This window comes from Esox lucius, chromosome 19 (assembly GCF_011004845.1).
Source record: "Esox lucius isolate fEsoLuc1 chromosome 19, fEsoLuc1.pri, whole genome shotgun sequence".
NCBI lineage: Eukaryota > Metazoa > Chordata > Actinopteri > Esociformes > Esocidae > Esox > Esox lucius.
In genome coordinates, this window is record NC_047587.1 from 30,537,850 (window position 1) to 30,554,394 (window position 16,545).

Below are 16,545 nucleotides of genomic sequence, written 5' to 3' on the forward strand. Positions count from 1 at the left end.
TGACACAGGTTTTCTACATTGTGCGTGAAAATCCCTTGATATTGTTGGTTTCATAATGCCATGCACATGTTAAAGCACCCAGTGCCAGAGGCAGCAAAGCAAAAATAATATCACTGAACCTCCTCCATGTTTTACTGTGGGGAATATGTTTCATTTCAAGACTTTTTGGAAACATGCTCCATCAAAAAAGCTCTAATTTTGTCTCATCTGTCCACAGGACAATTCTCCCAAGAGGATTGTGGCATGTTTATGTGTGTTTTGGCAAATTGCGTATCTCTCTCAGCAGTGGGTTCCTTCTGAGTCTGTCACACCCTCACCCTGATCCTGTTCACCTGTGTCGCTTGTCTCACCCCCACCAGGTGTCCCCCATTTCCTCTTTATCTCCGAACCCACTCCCCTGCTCATCGTCTGTCTGTACCTCTGCCAAGTCATCATGTGTACCGAACCTCTGCCTGTTTATACTACCTGATCTTTGCCTGCCGATTCGGGTGCATTAAAATCTTTGAACAGTTTCCTGCCTTCTGGGTCCACTCCTGAGTTCTGCCATTTCAAATCTTTCATTGAGCTGGCAACGGATGCTGTCATATTGTTTGTGTCTGAAGGTCAGCTTGAATCTGTGTGGCACTGGATCGACCAAACAATCCTTTGCTGCAATCGTCCATTGAGTATTCTCCTGAGGCCACGCCCAGGGATGTTGGTTGCAATTGAAAGGTCATCAACGTCTCTGGCGGTTTGTAGCATTGAGACCGTCCAAGCTTGGCTACCAGTTTTGCCTGACTACAAACATTTCCCTGTTTTGCTTTTTTCCCTCCATACTGTGTGCCCACAGTGAAAATAAACAGGAGAATAAGTCATTCTTTATTCACACTGGTTGAATGAGTAATCTTCATATTGCAGGCACTAGCCACTCACCACTTAAGTTCAATTCAAAAGTAAATGTTAATCACCTTCTTGAAATCCAATCATTTCTAACTACTTCTAGAAGATGCCAATTATATTATCCATGCCATTTTATTTGTGGAATAAGATGGGATTTAGTAAATTATTTAGAGCTGGGGTTTTTTTTCTACAAACCTAAGAAATACACATGTGGATACCAAAATAAATAAATTGAATAAAGTGCAAGGGTGTGAATATGTTTGGCCACAACTGTAAGATTACATTCTCTAAAGATTAAAACTAGTTGCTAACAGAAATACAATTTATCAATACTTAATCCCAGGAACTGTCACCATTTTGTCCAAAGTTAGCAGCAGGAAAATCCCTCAAGTTTACAAACAGTATTAGAAAACAAACAAGACAGTCTAGACTTTGAAAAAATATACATAGACATAATAAACCAAAAATAAACCAACTTTCACCATACCAAAGACCATTCACCATACCAAAGACCATTCACCATACCAAAGACCATTCACCTTACCAAAGCAAGCGGATATCATGAAGTTACAGTACCCTCTGAAAAAAATTATTCCTACAATTTGTGGTGTTATAAGACTTAGTTTATAATTTATTACATTCATTTACTGGTAACGGAGCAACAAGAGGAGCTTCTCCTTCCTACCTTCAGGCAATGCTCAAACCCCACATCCCTAACCAGGCTCTCCATTCAGCCACTTCTTGACTGTCCCACCCCTTCAGGGCATTTTCTGTTCCGCGCAGACAAAACTTTTCTCTGTCCTGGTACCTGAATGGTGGAACCAGCTTCCCCTGGAGGCTAAGATAACAGAGTCTCTACATGTTTTTAGAAAACATCTGGACACCAATCTTTTCAAAGAGTACTTAAAATAGTTCCACAACCACCACCTATGTCTCTAGTCTTTTGTAAACTTGGTTTACTATATTTATTATTTGTATGGTCTACTTCACAGCACTGACTTCTGCAGATAACTAACACTGACTACTAAGCTGTGTGATTGTTTCAACTAACTTTCAGTAAATAGATGCATTTACTATACGTTTCTTAGGTTAAGAGCGTCTGCTAAATTAATAATAAAATTTAAAAAATGTAATGACCGAGTTTTTGTTTTGTTTTTTGTTTTGTGACAATTTACTGACAAAAAACAACCTGAAAAACTACGATTTCAGACTCATTGCCACAACAAACTCAGATCTATCCTGTGTCCTTCGATGATCCTTGAAAATTGTTGAAGCATTCAAAGTTCCCAGGAACACAGCGGGCTCCCTCACTGTAAAATGCAAGATGTTTGGAAGCCCCAAACTCTGCCTGGAGTAACTGGGAAACATGGACCTTGGTCAGAGAGGTGAGGAAAAACACAACGCACACTAACAGAATTAGAGTTTTTCTGCAGTAATGGGAGAACCAGCACGAAGGACAACCATCTCTGCAGTACTCTATCAATCAGGCCTTTTTTGGTAGCATGGCTAAATGGAAGCCCCCCCCAACTAAAACTAATAATATGCTGTCTGAGGGACTCCGGGAGCATGAAGAATAAGATTCTCTTGTCTGATGAGAACAAAACTGAACTATTAGGCTTATATTCCAAGTGCTATGATTGGTGAAAAGAAGGGACTGTTCATCATCTGACTAATATCATCCCTATGGAGAAGCATTATGGTGGGAGCATCATGATATGAGGATGCTTTTCAGTGGCAGGGACTGGGAGACAAAATACATATATGCCCTTGAAGGAAACTTGAGAGCAAACACACCTCAGACTGGGGCGAAGACAACTTACAGCATGACAACGACCCGAAGCACACAGCCAAGAAAACGCTGGAGTGGCTTTGGGAGAAGCCTGCTAATGTCCTTGAGATGCCCCGCCAAAATCCGGACTTGAACATAAATTAACATCCATGGAGAGATTACACTCCCAACCCAATCTGACAAAACTTAAGAGCATATACAACGAATTGCATAAAATGTCTGAATCCAGTGAGGAGCTGGTAGAGACATATCTAAGAGGGCTCAATGCTGTGATTTCTGCCAAAAGAGTTTTTTACAAAGTACTGAATAAAGGGTCTGGACACGTAAATGAGATATTGTAGTTATGTCTGTGTTTTGTCTATTTACATGCCCTAAAACAATTGGTTGCCAGCGACTCCTGACCATATACAGTAGAATCCCATATCTCACTCAGCGCACCTCATAGCTGCATAAGAGCAAAGCCAGCTAGGCCAGATTGGTATCTCTCATGTTACATAACCCCCTAATCTCCTCCACCCAGCCTTACTTCCTCTCATCCACCCATTCAGCGGAGCACCGTTTGGCCGGGGCACCGGGAAGCTTTTGTCCCCAAACAAAAGCAAGGCAACGTGGCCTGCACATCTGTCAGCGACCCTCACGTTTGTTTTGGATTTCTCTACGTTCTCTACACGGCCACCAGCAAACATGCCCTGAAGCAAGCCTTAATGACCAGCAGCAGAAGGATGGAGATGGTGAAGACAGTTTCTACAGCAGTGGTGTTTGCGGGAGCCGTGATATCATGCAGGTCATGGCGTTGTGAGAATCAGCTGCAGGGGTGAGGGGGGGTTGGGGGGATGTTAGTGGTTGGGTGCTATAATAGATTTTGTGGAGACTGTGGTTTATTGTATAGGGTTACTATGAAAGGACATGCTCTACAGGCCTGAGGTAAAAAGAAATATATTAATGAGCGAGAGTGAGAAAGAGAGAGAGTGAGAGGAAGAGAGGGATCATTATGGGCCTTAGAATAGCGTAATTAGAGAGACCGGGTTGTTATCCTGTTCCGCCGTTCCTCGCTGAAACACAGTGTGTGTCCGTACCATCACTTTCTACATAATGTTGTTTACTCATTTCTTATTGTTTAGGGATGTGGCTGTTTAGGGATGTTTTGTGGTGTGATGATCATGGGTGGTCAGTGTTATATGGAAACTGTGCCAATTTAAGGCTCTATTTAATCAGTATCTCTGAAGTGTTACAAATTGAGCGATCCAAATGTAAAGGTGATTTCCAACTGAGCCTACATGTGTAGTGTTTATTGTGAGGGCCACTAATGTGGGAACAATTCCATGAGCTCTCCACCATGCTGTAACGCATAACTTCAGCGCTACAGATTGAATCCAACCCACAGTAACTGTCTACCTAATGAGAAATCAACACTGTTCATACTAACGTTTGATTAAATAAAAATATTTGGAAAATATTAGTACCACTAGAATGAAGAGATCAAAGGTTGATCCGGGTTAACCTGCTTGTGGAAGACCTGAATCAGAACGGTGAACATTCCAGAAGCAGTCCAATAGTCTTCAGATCTTCCCTTAATTAGAGCATGGGAATGTAAAGTCACATTAGAAAAACACCTCATCACATCTCTTAAAGAGACAGAGGGGCTGATTGTAAATATCAAATCATCAGGATATTGATTTATACCACAGTTTTGCAAGAAATCGGAGACATGAGCTGAAACAAAATTGCTGTTTACATATGGTGCAATAAAACTTTTTAATAAATAGTTATCAAAATATTACTATTAATATCATTATCATCTTTTCATTAAGATTCTTGCATTTGATGTGACAAAATATAAAACTTGAGAAAATAATTGAGTTAATATATTTATGGTTACATACATTTTGGCGCAATACACCATCAGTTCAACAGGTGAGGTAGTCCCACTAGTTGGTTCGCTGGCCTCTTTTGGGTCACCGTTAGTAAGCGCGTAGGCAGACATAGTAAACATGACACTTACACCTCGACAAGCCAAGCCCTTATGGTTTCTCTCAGGGACAAAGTCGATGAATGGTTTCTCCAGCTTCGCAATATGGTAGGCTGTAGTAATTTGTTTTTCAAATTGGCAACATTCACCTCATTCATTCCGAGGTGAAATGGGGTGGCAGCTGCCACCCAAATTTTTTTAATAAAAAAGCTCTTGCCCCCCCACTCGCCACCCCAGTTTTCAGGAGTGTTTACTATAATATACTCATATTTCATTTTATTTAATGGTATTACATTTTTTCTACTTTAGTTGTTAACCTCATATGACCACATATCACATTTTGTTGATGTTATAGATGTCTAATTTAGAATTACTGTAGATAAACCTTAACTTTCACCACAAATGAAATCATCAATTGAATTATCCATAGCAAGCTACATGAAAATGATTCAATGCCCCTTTGCTAACGAGCTATCAGGACAAGCTAGCTACAAGCTACTTTATCTGCAAATTTGCTAGCTAGCTAACTAACTTTACCAATAATATTGGCGATCGCATTACATCAGCTAGTAGACATATCGTCACTAAAATGAATGGCTGCTGCTAACACAAGATTATAACATTTTGTATGGTATATTTAGTAAACATGTGCAGCAGTGCCTTCTTTCATTACTGCTGGGCTAGTCTAATGAGATCCTGACTGCCCCATTGCACAGTGTTTTCACTGGAAGGGAGGGGGAGCAGCACGGTGAGACGGAACTTAAAAACCAAAAGATACATATACAGGAAAAGAACGAAAAGTAATACACTGCCATGTACAAAAAAGGTATTAAATTACAGTGGGAAGAACAAGTATTTGATACACTGCCGTTTTTGCAGGTTTTCCCACTTACAAAGCATGTAGAAGTCTGTCATTTCTATCATAGGTACTCTTCAAATGTGAGTGATGGAATCTTAAAGATTTTCTATTGGGTTGAGGTCTGGAGACTGGCTAGGCCACTCCAGGACCTTGAGATGCTTCTTACGGAGCCACTCCTTAGTTGCCCTGGCTGTGTGTTTCGGGTCGTTGTCATGCTGGAAGCCCCAGCCACAACCCATCTTCAATGCTTTTACTGAAGGAAGGAGGTTGTTGGCCAAGATGTCACGATACATGTCCCCATCCATCCTCCCCTCAATACGGAGCAGCTCTCTGGTCTTGGCCATTTATACAGTTCAAACAGGTGCAGTTAATACAGGTAATGAGTAGAGAACAGCAGGGCTTCTTAAAGAAAAACTAACAGGTCTGTGAGAGCCGGAATTCTTACTGGTTGGTAGGTGATGAAATACTTATGTCATGGAATAAAATGCAAATTAATTATTTAAAAATCATACAATGTGATTTTCTGGATTCCATCTCTCGCAGTTGAAGAGTAACTATGATCAAAATTACAGACCTCTACATGCTATGTAAGTAGGAAGACCTGCAAAATCGGCAGTGTATTTGTTCTGCCTACTGTAAGTGCATAACACAGTGTTGACTCAAATATATTGGAATGGATTACCATAGAGATTAATTTGTATATATAATATGCTACTAATGCCTTGTTTTCACTTGTGCCAAACACTGGTGTTTTACTCTCAAGTCCAGAAATGTTTCCATTGACACAGGTCAGCGCCAGTCAGCCATGGCCGAGTGGCCCGGCTCTCAAGCTCTGGACATTAGGACTTAAGGTGGGGTTTGCGGGTTGATGCATTATGTGCTGCGAAAAGGCCGCATGTTGTGCTATTTTAATAGCGATAGCTTTAGGCTTCTCGTAATGGTTTTCATCCAATCTAACAAACAGATCCCTGATAAAATAAAGAAAAATGAAGCAACAGTACAGGGAAGCAAAGACTCACAATGGAAAGAGTTGGAAGGAGCGAAGGTGGTATGATGCCATTGACTCAATAGAAAAACGGTACTCTGAGACCGATCGAGACGTTGCCTGCAGATCCTATAACCACAACAAAATTACCTCAGAATTCTCCCCAATCCTTCTATTACAGGTAGATAGTTTAGACGAAATACTTATTAAACTGGTTCAGTTGCAGTGTCATGAGTGTAGGTGGAGAAGGAGCCGGTCCAGGAATTTGAGGAGGAAAGTATTATTAATCAAGTTCAAACACTGTATTATAAACAAACTGAGCATGGCGTTATTGTTTATTTTATTTTACTACCAGAAAAATATTGCCTTTTATTTTTGGTAAATGGAAAACCAAATCGCATTGATAGTTTACTCCTCCCTCCCCACCTGAGCCACTCCTTAAGTCCTTAATACCAAATGTATAGTGGAAACAGAAAAGTCTGGAGCCAACATTAGCATAAATCACTGGTGTAGCCCTGGTTTAGCACCAGTGGGTATAGCATCAGTGGTAATGTGGGGTTAGAGAACTCCCAACACTCCCACACTCGTAAGACTCGTATCAAACTTTGAACACATAAACATCTAAGTGCAGAACATGTATGATATTTATTAGCAAGACTACACTGTCTATTTCAGTTGCTGGATTGGTGTTAATTGGACATTACCAACAATAGAATGATACGTTCGGCCTCCCCAAGTAAAATGTTCTAGAAACGCCACACTGCAGCTGCAAGGATGTCAGAAGCCCATTTGGCCGCAATACAAGCTACATGCTTCAGGAACTTAAGAGGTTTTCGGTAGTTGTTCGTTCCCTGCCTTATCGGCTTTCAATGGGAACACACAACATTCACGACAGCACATGTCTCTTGCCATTATTGTTTTTGACACATGGAATCTGTCCTTTCCATCAAAACAATAACGATTGCATTCCCTTTGCCTCGTACAATGCCACGTTTAAGGTCCCACATTAGACTGAACTATGATTGGTCAATACAGATGAGCCATTGAATATTATTGGTCAAAAAGACAATATCCATACTGTAAGACACGGGGGATGGAAAAGCGGTACAGACACATTTTAATGTGAGACCAAGCAAACAACTCTTAAGCAGGAAGAGTGACATAGTTGACAAGCAAACGTTTTAATATGATGCTATGAATTTTAATAGGGAAACTTAGATACGGGCCAGTGACTTTGCGTACTGGCTTGACGTTAGGGTCTTACTGGCCCTCGGCTACTGGGCCGAGGGCCAGTAAGCCTGACCCTGACCTCTATGTAATAAGCTGCAACAATTCTGCTCTATTGGGCATCCAATGGAAGCATAGATTGACTTCTGATTAGAGAAATTATTTTCTCATTAACCTAAATAAATATTTTGGTTCTGACTGCTTTTTGCACATGTCCTGGCACAAGCAGACAAGTCTTCATTTGGGGCCCCGAGAAGTGATACCAGGGTTCAATCAACAGATCAAGGGACCATCAGGAAATGATGGGGGCCAGTTGATTAGAAGCTTGTGTATATAGAACAATGATGCAGTTTTTCAATACATCCCCACTCCATTTCCATCAAAACACCTATAGTGGAGTAAGTGATTAACTCCCTCAGCACAGAAGTATTAGTTGTGGTGGTGGGTGTTTAACCGGCCGCCTCCCAAATGACTCACTATTCCCTTAAAATTGCACTATTTGACCCTAAACTCTACATTGGGTGCCATTTGGAAAGCAGGCCTAATCAATCCTTCTGATGAAAGACTTCTTGGACCTGAATCTTTCCCAGTCGAGTGTAAATTACATCTCTGAAAGTTTACATATTACAAGAGAAGCGTGGTCCTTCCCTTCATTAACAGACATTAAAACTGTAATTCCAAACATATAAACACTGCTTACTAACGTGTCTTTCATCCGAACCCTTACAACAGGCTCCGTCCACCCACTCCTCCTTCCCGTAACCAGAAGTTCTCTGTAGTTCAAATGCTACATCTCCCCCACTCTCATCCAGGCCTAACTCCACCCTCCGAGGCTTGAATGCACAAGGCCTTACCCCATGTGTTCATGCAGCAGCAGGCATGACATGTTACACTCGAGGTGATTCATTGCAGGGTTAATTGTTCAGCGGGAAGAAACAGTGGAGTTGCGGAGCTCTGATTACGCCGTCCACTATCCGACTGTAGGATGCAGTTCATTAGCTCCATCATGAGAATCTCTCCCCCGGGACAGTGGAGGGGGAACTGGAGAATGATGTGTGGTTGCGGGGGGAGGGGGGGGGGGCTGCCAAGCCATACGGCCTGATTAAGTGCCACTCAGGGGGATGGGAGGGACTTCCTGCTTGCGGGCATTGTCTGCCAGAGTCAATATAGATAGATAGTAAAGGACAGGAATTCCTGGGCTGTAGATGATCTAACATCTTGAATGGTGTGTTGTGACATCACCATGAATCTAGCGCATTGCTGCCATCGGCTACGCCACAGTCAGAGAGGAGGCCGGAGGGAGATGAAAACAGAGGAGAAAGAAGGAACGGAGTGGGGGGGGAGAAAGAGGGAGCGAGAGAGGAAGGGGGAGAACCTTTGTGTGAGAGAGTCATAGAGAGTTTGTATAATGAGTCCTGGGACATGTGCCTAATGGACGGTAATCTTCTGTTTCCTGATATTTAACTACAATCAGCAATCAGCAAAGTGCACTGCAACTCGTGAGATTGTAAAAACACATTTTCAGACTGTACGTCTTATACAGTTTCCATTTTCTGAGCTTTGCCCCCATTAAATGAAATGAAAATGTCAACAACCAAAAAAAGACACCGGTTTAGCAGAGCCAGTAAAAAAAAAATGTTTTTTCTGAGAAACGGGGAACATTTCTCATGCTCGTTAGTTTAAAACGAAAATGGACTGCAGAGCAAATTAATGTTAACTTCAATTTCTGGTTTTACATAAATATTAAAACCTGGAGCAGCCCATGGAATGTCGGTAGTGGGGGGCTTCAGAGGGGTGAATGCAGCACACTGCACAGGCCTTCTGAGACCCAGGGAAAGTCAGCCGCCACATTTGTAACAAGGATATTGGGGTGGTTTTGGCAGGGGTCCCCTAAAATGGCCGACCTTCTCTCTCTGCCATGGGAGCATGAGGAAAGGGTTAGCCACTTGGACAGTGGTAACTACCTCTCCGTAATCCAGAGTGCAATTGGCACGCCGTGGCTCTGTGTGCATGCAGTGGGCGTTGGGCCCGTTCCTTCACCCTGCTAAAAATACCGCCTCTCTTTCATCCAGGTCCATTCAGTGTTCATTTGAGAGCTTTACTGGGTGCTGGTGAGTGGGCCTGGTGGGAGAACAGAGGCCAGCCACTCCTGTAAAGTATGTAGTGATTTACATCCTCCAACCTATGCCATCTCTCCCCACCTTTGTGTAAGGCCCAAAATAGAGAGCGATGTCCAAGTCCCTCGCATTGTGTTGACCTACCGTCTTCGACCGGAGTAAGCCAGAAGAACATGGCCGACGGCACGGACTGACTACAAGCACATGCAAACCTCATTCCCTCAGCCGAGTTCACACAAACATCAGGAGACACGGGGGTCGCTCTGTATCTCATTTAAAAGGGTATTCTACTAATGCTAACATACTGTCACACACTTTGTGCTGAATTCACAGATCATTTTCTTCCTTTTCAGCCGGAAAGCCTGGGGACCGGGGAGAGGGGCCAGAGAGAGACTACTCAGAAACGGAGTTGTGGTTTATCAGAGAACAAGAGACACAGACACAGAGAGACATATACAGAATTACGAGAGAGCAGTAGAGAGAGAGTTCTATCAGGCCCCCTGTGGTGCTTTGAAGCATTGCTTTGGGGGCCACTATGGGCCTCTGTAAGAGAAGCTGGCCCGGCGTGGTCCTGGCCGAAACTCCTCCGAGGATTAACTTTGCTATGATTTAGCAGCGTTCTCGCCGGCCCGCGGAATGCGACGGATGACGGATCTATTTTCCTACATTGTTTCACCTGCTCTAAACGAAACCACATGCTGCACACAGCACCGCCGCTCCTTTGTCTGTAATGGGAAGCACATGCAGATCAGCGGCGAGGGAGGAGAGGGGAGAGGCAGAGTCGAGCTGGACACGACAAGGGCTGCCCTGTGGCCGGGGTGCGACACTCTGGGTTCAGTCAGCTGGAAGATGGAGAGGAAGAGGAGAGAAAGGGAGAGAAGGATGGAGGAAGGAAAGACCACAACAGGGGGGATTGGCTCTCCATCAGAGCATGGAGGAGATTCAGTTCATTTGCTGTGACAGCCAGATAGCATATTGTGTCTTGTTTTTCCACTCCCAACCACTAAACGACTGCAATTTTAACCTACAGCGTGTGTCACGAGTGGAAACGTAAAGCAGAAACCAAGCACAAAGAAGATGTTGAAATTGTTCAAATAATGAAAGCGTGGTGTCACCAGACGTTGGTTCATGCACCATAAAGCCTGGGAACACCATAACACCTTGCAATCTAAAATTCAACATACAAATGACAAAACTAATAATGCAAACCAAGAGACACAGAATGCGTTGCAGCCCAGAAGGTAGGCGTCCATCTGGTTTCCACTACTACAATATGGTTTTGTTTGTTTGTTCATTCTCTCACTCACTCAGCTGGCCGGTAAACCCTGGACTCCACCTGGCCTCCGGACTTGGTTCACCTCCTGTGAGCGGCCCCCTCGAACAGAGAACAAAACACAGTTTAAATAGACACAGGTGGACCATTCAATCCGTCAATTACCCAATCACATTTCTTGCTCCTAATCAGGCAATCCGTCATACCTGATGCTGTGAAATGTTTAGTCAGTGAGGAAAAAAGCCATTGACACACCGTCTGCTATGAGAACATGAGCTGTGAGCATGTCTGGCTGTTCAATCCCCATCAGCACAGGAGAGTACAGCTAAACCTTGGACTCAGGGCAGTGAGGAACCCACACACACATCACCTCTCCTCTCTTTCGCACCAGGGGAAGATTGCATAAGAGGCATACTGTCTATAAACCTCATTGGTCTCCTGTTCCGTGTGCGTAGTGTACGATACAAAGCCTATAGCTTGGAGGCCTGGTTCTTAACATAGACATTATGCCATCGATTCTACAGAGGCATAAAACCATAGATACTACAGAGACATAACACCATAGATACGAGAGACATCCTATCATAGATACTATAGAGACATAAAACCATGGATACAACATAGACCTAATACCATGGATACTATGGAGACATAACACAATAGATACTGCAGAGACAAAACCCTAGATACTTCAGACATAATGCTATAGATATTGAAGAGAAATAATACTTCAGATACTAGAGGCATCCTACCATAGATACTAGAGACATCCTACCATAGATACTAGAGACATCCTACCATAGATACTAGAGACATCCTACCATAGATACTAGAGACATCCTACCATAGATACTAGAGACATCCTACCATAGATACTAGAGACATCCTACCATAGATACTAGAGACAACAATGGTTCAAAATTCACAGCACAATACAAACATACATGGCCCACATAATTGAAAAGCGTGGCATATGAACTAACAGAAGGATGGGTATTTTCACTTACTTTCATGGGTACCTGTGAATATGCATGTAAAAAATGCTCTTCTGGTATTTCTCACCAAGGAGTCTATCTCTCCAGACCTTTCGCTTGGCTGGAGCTGTAATAATGGGTAAACGCCAAGCAGCAATTGACAAGATTGTTGGGTACAAACATCTATTTTGAGATTTAAACCTCATTATTCTAAAGACCATGATAAAACCTTCGTGATTGGGAACGACACCAAATGTAAACTCATCAGTGTAAGCGGATGTTCCATGTTAAGTGCCTTGATTGCAACAGAAAAGCCTAAGTACCATTTCCACCAAACTGTGATTAGCGCCCTGTTACATTCATGTTGGCTAGATCAGTTGGTCAATGATTAGCACTATGCTACTCCAACCTTAGCAGCTAACAGGAGAAACTGCTTTTGGCCACACTAGAATAGGTCATGAAGACATAAGAGTGAGGCCCAGGGCAAATCAAGGCCACGCATCTCACTTTTCATGTAGACGGAATTCAGGAATCTGGGGAAATCCAAGCCAGCTAGCTCAGCTCCAGCCTAGCAGACACACTCTTTGGTTGTACTAGACTGACACCTGTTGGTATGAAATAGAAATGCAGTTGATTGTCTACTAAAACTGAGTTGAACATTTTTAAATGAGGAAATCGGACACCATGATAACATTGCAGGGAAGGACTTTAGATTTGTCTCAGTGTATCTGGTCACACATCCTTGCAGGTAGCTGCCAAAATATACCAGAACAGCTTCAGCATGTCGTGGCATTGATTCTACAAGTGTTTGGAACTCTATAGGAGGGATGCCACACCATTTTTCCACAAGATATTCCATCATTTCGTGTTTCGCTGATGTTGGTGGAAAACACTGCTTCAGAGGCCACTCCAGAATCTCTGAAAAGTGCTGAATTGGGTGAGATTTGGTGTCTCAGACATCCAAATGGTTTATCATGGCGTATCAGTTTGGGGCCTGTTAAACACTCCTACCCTTTGGATGGGGGCATTGTCATCCTACAGGAAATATAGTGACAGTAGTCAAATGCTAATGGGCAAATGCCTGCCTAGCCTCCTTATACAATACATTGCTTAATTCACACAGGAACCACATCTGTGTAAAACCACACAATATTCTTTGTATTTTCAATATCAAAGTCAAAGTCTTTCCATTTATCAAATGCACCAAATAACACAGGGTCATTCTGTACAATGAAATTCTTGTGACATGGCACACAACATCCACGTCGTAAGAATTAAGAAATATATAAAGCAAAAATATAGCAAACATATTCTATAATATACTTTACATAACAATGTACACTAGCTCCAATTTCAAAAAGAGTAGGATGGGGAATATAAACAATATGGGTGTGAGGTGTGAGGTGTGAGGGTAGGGGGTGCCTAACGGAGAGGCAAAAAACTAAAGTAACAAACCAACACCGACACGAAGGATGAAGTTCTTCTCTTTATCTGGAAAAAGCACTGAACCACACGGTCACGAGCAACATGGACACAATAACCCCTGAGGTGTGGGGGAAATGAGGAACCTAAATAGACATCAGAACTGCTAACTGAAAACAGGTGTGTGTGTGTGTGTTGGGTGTGTGTGTGTTGGGTGTGTGTGTGTTGAGTGTGTGTGTGTTGGGTGTGTGTGTGTGTGTTGGGTGCGCTTCTGCCATCTGCTCCTGCCGGCGGTTAGAACACCGGCGAGGTGGAGCGCCGGAGAAGGAGAGAGCACGCAGCGCCACGGAGCAGCCGTCACAATGGGTAGAAGTATTGAACATTATACAGAAAATGTGTAATATGCCTATGAATGATACATTAAAACATTCTAATGTACGTTGAAAGACATCGGAGCATTTGAAATGTTCATGTGATCAATATGATCATAGATCAGTGTAGCTGGTTGAGACGTATGGCTTGAGTATTATAACTGTTTGTGAGTCTGGAGGTCCATGCCCCGATGCAACCGGGGGCATCTACCAAATATGCTTTGTATGCCTCATTTACTCAAGCGACAATTAACTCACTGTTGGAAGAGATGCTGGGCTGCAGTCCGTAGCCCTGCATTTTTGTTTTACAACCAGTTGAGATAGTAGGTTGTAAAAAGTTCCTAACTTCAAGCTACACCTCGCCACACCCACTAAAACCAGAGCAAATATTCTTCCAAGTCTAGTCAAGGCCACACAAACACATTGTGGGGTAACACAACTTTGATAGTTTTATTGGCCAGATTTATTAGAGGGTGTCCAATCACGGAGGGATTTTTTTATACTGTAGTGTATGTGCGGTTGATATCGCAGTGGTGACTTGTCAGGCAAGATTTTGGAGCCATAACTGGTCTGATTTTGACAATTGCATCTCTTCTAGAGATCCGGCATTTATAAAATTACACTGACTGGCCCTGGAGGAGGCATAGGCATAGATACCGTGACCTGATTTGAACAGCTGGGTGTTAATAAAGAAAGAACACAAGGAAATTTCCACTAGTCCAAGTGAACTTAAAAAGTAAACTTCACTCACAAATCTTCACTTCACTTCACATCGCCAGAAAAGCTTGGATGAGGCCTGAATGCACACCTCTCAATAGGTCTATTTGGATTACGGTACCCTGGATGACAACCCAACATTTCTGTTGCCATTCGCTCCACCTTCACTTTTATTCCCTAGTAGTGAATTTCTACATGGCTGTACACGCATGAAACTAAAATTGCCCACAATCCATGAGGATGGCACTAACGTTGCCATGGCAACACCTCTGTGAAGTTGACAAGGAAATGGTGGCAAGTCCTTAATGTGACTTCCATCAGGTGCACACTTGAAATACATCCACTGTTTGTCACATCCCAGCCCGTATATTAGATGAGGGAGTAAGGTGGGGACCTACATTTGCATAATCGGAAGTGAGCCACGGTTAACACTACATATTAACTCCTCCACATTCACTGGATTGGTCGAGCAGTACCAATGAGAACAACCCCTCATACATGTATACAGTTGTAGTATATACATAACTACAGTATATATTTTGCTTGATTAGCCATTCAGTAAGTGGTTTTAGTATACAGTTGCAGTATATACATAACTACAGTATATATTTTGCTTGATTAGCCATTCAGTAAGTGGTTTTAGTATACAGTTGTAGTATATACATAACTACAGTATATATTTTGCTTGATTAGTCATTCAGTAAGTGGTTTTAGTATACAGTTGCAGTATATACATAACTACAGTATATATTTTGCTTGATTAGCCATTCAGTAAGTGGTTTTAGTATACAGTTGCAGTATATACATAACTACAGTATATATTTTGCTTGATTAGCCATTCAGTAAGTGGTTTTAGTATACAGTTGCAGTATATACATAACAACAGTATATATTTTGCTTGATTAGCCATTCAGTAAGTGGTTTTAGTATACAGTTGTAGTATATACATAACTACAGTATATATTTTGCTTGATTAGCCATTCAGTAAGTGGTTTTAGTATACAGTTGCAGTATATACATAACTACAGTATATATTTTGCTTGATTAGCCATTCAGTAAGTGGTTTTAGTATACAGTTGTAGTATATACATAACTACAGTATATATTTTGCTTGATTAGCCATTCAGTAAGTGGTTTTAGTATACAGTTGCAGTATATACATAACTACAGTATATATTTTGCTTGATTAGCCATTCAGTAAGTGGTTTTAGTATACAGTTGCAGTATATACATAACTACAGTATATATTTTGCTTGATTAGCCATTCAACTTTAAGCTGCAGGTTTGGATTTTATACCTCTCTCACTGTGGCCCCAGTGACATCACAGAAAAACCCAGAACACCAGGTCTGAGATGTGATTAAAACGGGTATGGGCCATTGTTGGTGGATGTCAGCAGGAGTCAAAGCAGGTGTGATCCGGTTCTGACCAGATGTACAGATGATGTGATTAGGGACGTATGCTTCCTCATGTGCAGAGCTACCACACAAACACACACATACACCCACACAGACACACACACACACCCACACAGACAGACACACCCACACAGACACACACGCATACACAGATTCTTATCAATGCCAGCCACCCAAGCGGTGACTAACTAACAACTGAAGACCCAATCTGTACTTGATTCACAATAGACAGAAAAAAAATCAGTCAAAGTGTAAACAGTTTTGAATGACCCCAGATGTCCTCGGAGAGATTTCACTTCCTTTTACACTGTGTGAATGTGATCTGAAGTTTTACAAAAACGAGATCCCATAGGAAGGCCCTGATATGGAGTGTTCAAGGTTTTGCCTTCAGGATGATCTCACTGCTCTCCCATTGATGACATCTCCCTCCCAAACAGCACCCTTCATGTTGTGCACTACTTGTTTATCAGAGAACACAACTTGAGAACAATTCAGCGTTCTCTTTAGGGTGTAGGGTTCTATTTGAGACCCGGAGGAATACGGTCT

General features: G+C 42.4%; 1 protein-coding gene across 1 annotated transcript in view; it reads right to left on the reverse strand.

The window, feature by feature from the left end:
• LOC105026627 (overexpressed in colon carcinoma 1 protein) overlaps positions 1–16,545 on the reverse strand; it is a 50,724-nt gene that overhangs the window by 18,249 nt on the left and 15,930 nt on the right. The window lies entirely within an intron of this gene.